The sequence below is a fragment of the Petaurus breviceps genome, unplaced genomic scaffold (genome assembly GCF_028583685.1).
Source record: "Petaurus breviceps papuanus isolate PSGF00001 unplaced genomic scaffold, PetGlider_PUasm1.0 90919, whole genome shotgun sequence".
Classification (NCBI taxonomy): domain Eukaryota; kingdom Metazoa; phylum Chordata; class Mammalia; order Diprotodontia; family Petauridae; genus Petaurus; species Petaurus breviceps.
The window spans coordinates 4200443-4208734 of NW_027187378.1; positions in this window are offsets into that span (position 1 = coordinate 4200443).

Genomic DNA, 8292 nt, shown 5'->3' on the forward strand with positions numbered 1-8292 from the left:
AGGATTGAGTGACTTACCCAGTGTTACACAGCTGGTAAGTGTCTGATGCAAGGTTTGAACTCAGGTCTTCTTGACTGCAAGCTCAGCACTTTATTCAATGTGCCACCTGTCTCTAGGAACCAGTAGAGAGCGAGAAATTGAAGATTAGAGAAAAAGTGGGGAGGGTAGTGGAGGCAATCTGCTAGAGAATTTTCAAGGGGATGAAATCAAGAATGCAAACAAGAAAAAAAGGAAAATGATCAATTTTGAAGAAACATGGGAGAACAGACATTCTAATAGATGGAGAAGCTATAAATTAGTACAGTCATTGTGGAAAGCGATTTGGAACTATAGCCCAAAGTCACTAACCTGTACATACAAAAGGATCAATTTGTACAAAAATATTTGTAACAGTACTTCAGAATTCTGACCAATGCCATAACCAATCATGACTTCAGGGTTCTGATGATGAAGCAAGCTCCTGCCAGTTGATAAAGAAGTAACTGACTGAAGGTATGAAACAAGACATACATTTTCATATATAGCCAAAATGTTGGCTTGTATTGATTGAGTCTAGTAATTTGGTATATTGGAAAGTTTCTAGTTGGAGAAATGGGGTAGTCTGAGTGGGGAGATGAGATAATGGGTAAGGAATAAAGAAAGAGGATCAATAATACATTGAAAATGCACAGAAGAAAACAAAATGTTCAGAAGAAGAAACAAATATGGCAATTTTGTTATGACAGAGTTAAATTCAACATACATTTTACAAACTCTATGTAACAACTTCACAGTTTCATATGCAATTTCTATTTCTCCGTTGTATAATAAAATGCTAATGTTAGATCATGTTTGTTAAGTTTATATTCTGATTTTTTTTAAAGAAGGAAACCTCAATGATATCAATGCCATAAGAAATAACATCTGAAATATCATCTGGTTATATAGAGAATTGAGATACCCTTTGTACAATTCCAAAATCATTCGAACCAAGAGTGGCAAAACGAAAAATGCTGACATATGTCTTTGTCCCTGAAAGGTCAGGTTGGTTACTTTAAACCTTTGATGTAATCCTTATGGGTTCTCCTTCATCTTCTATTTTCTTTGGACTAAAACAAAGATGTTACCGTGCTACTAAGTGACACATTAGATAGGTATCCGTTCAGTGGTGAAAATGGAGGTGCAAGGAAGGTGAAAGGAGCAAGGGGGTGGAGTGGGGAGTCATTTACAGAGCTTCGCAAATCCATCATAAAAATCCTTCAGCTGAACACAAATAATTTTATTGTAGACAAAAATGTTAATCAGTATAAATCTTTTGCTATTTCCACAATTATAATAACAAATAATTAAGATTGTTTCAAATATTGATTAATCCTTTCTACCAACTGTTCTAAAGTTCAAACTGATTTCTGTTAATAAGTAGACAAATCCAAAGACAATATCATCTTTATTTTTGTATCCCCAGTGGCTAGCACATTACCTTGCCTCTAATAGGTTGGTTTTCTCCTTCTTCTACTTAAAACTGTACTTAACATTTTATTAGGGTATTAGTTAAGTATCTAATTTATCACAAAATCATCATTTAGTGTTAGCAATATCAGGGTCAAAGAAAAATTATTCCTTCTCCTGATGTTGCCAGAAGAAAGAACAAATCAGATCAAAAAACATCACTAGTTATCAGCAGTATCAGCCCATGGAAATATTAACATTCTGCTCAGTACAGGCTTGAAGGCGAGGTAGAAAAGCCTTGGTTGTCATCATCATTTTTCAGATTCAAATCCATGTCACCGCTGAGGGGAAAAGAAGTTTTTCTTCTGCTCTCACAATAAGCTTTCAAGTTCAAATCTTTGTGTACTAAATATTTTCATTGGATTTCAACTTTAGAATCCAAAGGCTCTGGAGAGTACAATAAAGAAGAAAAACATCAAAGACCACATAAGTACATAACCTAGTTCTAAGGGGAATGAGAGTTGGGGGGGGAAAGGGGAAGGTAGTCAAGAAACAAAGTAGGAAGATATCTAGAAATAGATTGCTATTTTCACACAGACATGCTTAAGATACAGATATAATGTGTGCATTTTAAAAATATGTTATATTCCATAATTTGTCACCGTAATCATATATTAATATATACAATACAGATATAAATGTAGGCATATAGATGTGAATTGGATTATAGATAATATAGATATAGATAGATATGGTAAAATTGAAAGACATGTGCATTTATCTATTTCTGTCTAAGTATTAAAAATAGAACTGAAAAGGTCTGCTTTTCTGTAAGGGATTTTACTCCTGCAATCCTGCTTAGGGCAGTATGATGTTATTTCAAGTTCTCTTATTAGTTAAAAAAAAAAAAAAAAGGGAGACTTTTTTTTTGGCTTTATGTGTATACTTATCCCAGAGCTTAACTGGCATTTTCATAGATGCGATCGTGAATTGTAATGTGGTTCCATTGCCATTGCTGACACACTCATTAATTTGTTCCCAGCGGCAGTTCATTACAAACATCACAAGCAAAACAAACTATGTATCCCGGTACTGAGATACCACCGGAAACTGAACAAACAGACTCTGAGGAGTCCTAAAGCAAAGCCAATCTGGAGTGTCGATCACAGCAGGCTGGGAGTGGGGGAAGAAAGGGAGAAAAGGATTCATGCAAAAACGTAAACTCATTCCCATCCTGCATAGTTCTCCTCTGCAGTCTGAATTTCTAGCTGATGCAGTACAGTGATTTCTTGAAAATGATGTGACCTTGCCATCTCCGCAATGTGCAATCTTCACGGTTCCCTTTGGTTTCCCCTATCAATTCACGGTGTGTAATGTGAGTGTGTTGTTGTTGTTGTCACTTTCTTTACTAATAATGTCAAGTTTTTGTTTTGTAACAGACCAAAGGATTAGGCAATTTCTTTAGCTTTAGTCAAATTTCTGCTTCATGAACTGATCCCTTGAGGGTACTTTTCCAGCATGGTCAATAGAGAGTTTGAGCTCCCAGATACAGCTCTGCACCAAAATCCCTTAAGCAGAAGCTGAATGTATAGACCCTTTATTTTCCTCAGGATTGCTGAGCTGGCCTATGGCCTCAGCTAATATAGACAGGATTTAATTAAATGTACACCTTTATATTAAAGTAAACTGGATGTTCATGTAAGAGGGTGGATTGACAGTTGAAAAAACAAACAAAAAGGAAGGTTAGGAGGCTTTTTTTAAGCTTTAAACCACCATAATTGTTTCCTTACCAATGACACAACAAGCCTAATTAGCTGAGAGGGAAAGCTAAATTTGCAGAGGAAGGAAGATTATGGTTCTGTTCCACTGATGTCTCTAGCTAAAATTGGTCCCTTAGGAGCTAGACTAACATCAATCAGTCAGTAAACATTTCAGTACTTCCTAAGTGTCAGGCACCGTGCTAAGCCCTGGGAGATACAAAAAAGAGGCAAAATTCAGCCTCAGCCCTCAAGGAGTTTACAATCTAAGGTAATCACTAGCATCCCTCTAACATGTAGATTATTCCTTAGAATCTGGAGGCTTCAGGCTTTGGTCATTAGTGGTAAAGTTACACAAGTAGTGTGAAAGGCAGAAAGTTCCTGTGGCTCACATACTCCTTATTCTTTTTTTTGGAGGGCAATTGGGGTTAAGTGACCTACCCAAGATCACATGGCTAGTTTTTATGTTAAGTGTCTGAGGCTGCATTTGAATTCAGATCCTCCTGACTCCAGGGTCAGTGCTCTATTCACTGCACCACCTAGCTGCCCCTAACATACTCCTTATTCTTTATAAACAGTTGAGACCTCTGGGAATAAACTGCACCATGAGAAAAGGGACCAGGAATGTCTTTGAAAAGAATCCACAGAGTCACAAATTTAGCAAATCAAATTTAAAAGCAACCTAGCATTGAACCAATACCTGAAGGAGAGATCCTTCTACAACTGCATCAGCAAGTAGCCCTCCTATTTTTTCTTGAAGACCTACAATGAAAAGAAACCCAGTTCCTCCAGATACAATCCTCCAAAGTCAATCCAATCCATTTTGCTTTGGAGCTCACTGTTAAAAAGTTTTCCATTCCACTGGCCCAACACTAACCTTTCTGTGTCTACCTACTGCTTCTTCCTTCTAGGGCAAAACAGAACAAGATTTATGTCTCTTCTATGTGAAGGCCCTTCTGATTTCTGAAGACAGCTATCATATCCCTTCCCTAACTTTCCAGGGTAAAAAGTTCCATTTCCAGTCCCTTTCATAAATAGTCCTATTACATAGACTCCAGGCCTCTAGCCCTACTCATTACCCTACTTTAAACACTCTCTAGATTATCTTTTGTCTTTTTGAAAATGGGGTAATCAGAACCAAGAGCATTACTTCAGGTATGACCCAACAAGACGATTATCATAGTCCCAGACCTGAATGCTACGACTCTTAGAAAAAAGCACATTAGTTGTTTTTTTTTTGTTTGTTTGCAGTATCACATTGTTAATCCACATACAACTTGGAATTCACTAAAGCTCCCAGATGTTATTTTTACATTGAGTGTGTTTGGTCATTAGAAGGGTATATTCTGCTTCCACCAAATCACATGGTAAAGTTCCTATTGGAAAGGTAAACAATGACAATACAACAATGAGATATAACATTAGCCAAGATGTCACAAGAACAGAGTGGTATTAATTTTAGTATCATAAAACTAAATAATTTCAACTGAGCTCTATCTTAAACAAATGCCTGTAAAAATACAGTGACATTTTCCATACTGTGAGTCACCACCTGGAAGGAGAAGTTATAGCTAAAAATTATTTATTGAACAAAACAACTGGTGAGTAAATTCTCTGAGAGTATGAATAACACTTCTTTATTTCCCTGTATCTCTTCACGTCTGCACTCATCATCTCATAATACCTACTTTCTCAGTCATTTCCCACATTATGAACCTATATGAAAAGGATATAAATCTATGTAAGGAATTTTACAAAACTTGAAATAGTCTTACTGAAGAAGTTCAGAAAAAGTTACTGAATGAGAGAACATGTAGAACTTCTCAACTCAGGATGTGGAGAAAGTGGTCAGAAAGTGTGGCCAACCTGGAGGTCTCCTTGTGTCCTTGGTGCACCATTCAGGAGTAAGGGGGTGATATTTCTGCTGTATACTATGGTGGTGCAACTATATGTAGTGTTTTATATTCATTTTTGCTGCCATATTTTAGAAAGGACATTAACAAACTGAAGAAGGTGCAAAGGAGGGCAACCTAAAATGGCAAAGGAGTTCAAATCCATGTCATAATAAGATCAGTTGACAAAACTGGGGATGTTTAGCCTACAAAAGAGGGAACTTACAATTGGGCCTACTTGCATCTTCAAGCATTTGTAAGGTGTTATATGGAAGAGACTGATCAATGACTCTTCCCTCCCTCAATCACCAGGTCTTGTTCATTCTATCCCAATGATGTCTCTCATACCCCTCCTCTCCTTTCCCCTCTTCACTTTTCCTTTCTTCTTAACTCACAATGCCACCATCCTACTTCGTGCATTCATGGTTTTTCCTTTCACAAAATAGGATGGCACAGTAGCAAGAGGACCTAAGTTAGACACCCATCCCTACCACTTTGTGTGGCATTTATAAATTACTTATCCTCTCTGGACCTCAATTTCCTTTTCTATAAATTAAAGGAAGGAAGCAGGCTATGAGCTGCCAGGCAGTAGGGGAGACCAGCTGGTACCTGATAAATGAGGTAAGGATGTTACGATGGCAGCATATGGTCAAATATGGAGCCTGGCCTGGGTCAGCGTGTGGGCTGCAAGTGGGAGGGAATGTGAAGAGTTATTTATAAATGGTCCTAGGACAGGAACTGAAGCCCAAATTCCAAGATAATAAGTAGGCATTATATTTCCATGGACTGCCCCCAACCTCAGGAAACCAAGAGTACATAGGTTTCTAAAAAAGAAAAGAATACCTAAAGCAAGTCGGAATAAGAACTGGGATAAATGGGTCCAAGAAAGCAGTATTCTCAAACATATGGATCCCAATCTTCAGGGTACCCCCAAAAAACCCATTAGGAGACAGAAGGAGGGGACAGCTCCAGGAAATAAGTCTGACCTACCACAGCAAAATCTTAAAGTGAAGAGCGGTCAGACCAAACAAAAACTGGAACTGGAGAAGGCAGCTGCAGTACCTGTGAGGAACCTTGGCCACCTTGGGAAGGAGCCCAGTGGACTCTACTGTTGAAAGTAAAGAAATGTTGATGAGCACTGTTGAAGTGAATGGATTCATAGAGGTTCTTAACTTTATTTGTGTGTCATAGTGCCCTTTGGCAGTCTGGTGAAGTTTGTAGACACCTCCTCAGAATACTGTTTTAAATACACATAATACATAGGATTATAAAGGCAATGAACTTCATCAAAATACCATTATCAGAGTGTGTGTATAATATGTTTATATATATGTGTGTGTGTGTATGTATGTATATATACATATAAACAGATGCATATATATACATATATACATAGACATACACACACACACATATATATATATGTATTGTGTATACATACACACACATATAAGGTTCAGAGAACACAGGTTAAAGACCCTTGAATGAGTCCTGAAGAGCTGAAACTCTGGTTTGTGGATGACTTGATCATTACAGCAAAGGCCCTATTTTATTTTCCTGCCAAGAAGAATGTGGACTCAATTTTAGAGAATTAGGTATTTTATAAGAATTTCTGTGTAAACACAGAAAGTAAGGAACATGTTGTAAATTAAGTTCCAGCAGGGATAAAAGAATATTTCAACACAATGTTGAGCTTCAACTATTCTACCAAATTTGAAAGACTTCATCAATGAATCAACATTTATTACGTGCCTGCTATGTATCAGGCACTATGTTAAGGGCTAAGGATACAAAAAAGAGGCAAAACTCAGTCCCAAGGAGCTCAAAATCTAATCTTAAACTCATCATGTTCAAATCGATCAATGAGCAACTATCACGCGCCAAACGCGGGGCAAAGCACCGGGGATAGAGAGACAAAAATGAAACGTCCTCTCCCCTCAAGAAGTTTACATTAGAGGAAGGGAAACAACATATCAGTTATACCTGTCAATGTATATTATATGTGTATGTATACACACATATGCATATACATGCATATACATACACACACCTACAGTGCATTGTATGCAGAACAAAGTAAATACAAGTTCATTTCAGGAAGGAAATACCCAAAGCTGGAAAGTTCAAGAAAGGCATATGAGCTGAGTTTTGAAGGATGCCAGGGCAGTGGAAAGAATGCAAGACTTTGGCATCAGGAAGACCTGGGTTCAAATTTTGCCTCATATACTAGCTATGTGATATTTGGCAAGTCACTTAATCTGTTTGCCTCAGACTTCTCATTTATAAACTGGGGGTAATAGTGGGACCTACCTCAGAGGGTTATCGTGAACATAAAATGAGATAGTATTTGCAAAGTGCTTTGAAAACCTTGAAGCATCATGAAGAAGTTAATTATTATTGTAATCATTAAGAAGGTCATTCCAATGTCCTGATATCCTAGGTCTATGGAGAATCAGATCAGTTGTGGTTTTTTCATGATAATGGAGCAATGCTGACCTACAGAGCTCCTGAATTTGGATTTACTGTCATATTCTTTACTTACTTTCTTAAAATACTTAGGGAAGAATGAATCCTCTAGTTTTGTTTGGCTTCACCTCCTCTCAAGTATCAACTGAAAGCTGTCTGAGAGTCTGACATTATTTGTTTAATTTGGAGCTCTGCAAACATGTATGTTTTGGTTTTAGACCCTTTCTTGCACAAATATTATACTTCGAAATTGTGTTTGTGTATAACAGTCCTCATGTTTGTCTCTTAAACACTGTGTTCTATTTGAAGCAGAAATTGAAAGAAGGTATTTCAGCCCCTTCTTTCCTTCCAGAGCCAACACTAGCATATGCAAGAATGGATGGAAAGACTGACAGACTGTGTTGAAGTTTTCATTGCTGGCAAAGCTGCTTGAATTCTGGGAGTTCCATTCCTCTGACACTAATAACTTTTATGATCTGTGTTAATGCTAAGTGACAAAACACACTGGTTCCAATGTCAAAGGTTTGAGTCATTGTATATTGCTAAGGGACTGAGCTTTTATACTCATTTCATTTGCGGTGCTAGAAGTCCCTTCCATGAAATCTAGCTGTTGTTGCCCCCGTCACTGAACAATGGCAAACAGTGTTAACAGGATTTGTTTTTATATTTTTATTTCAATGTACATTCTAACATAATGGAATAATGTATTGTGGTGTAGCTACAGCATTATGGAAAAGGTATTTTTGGCA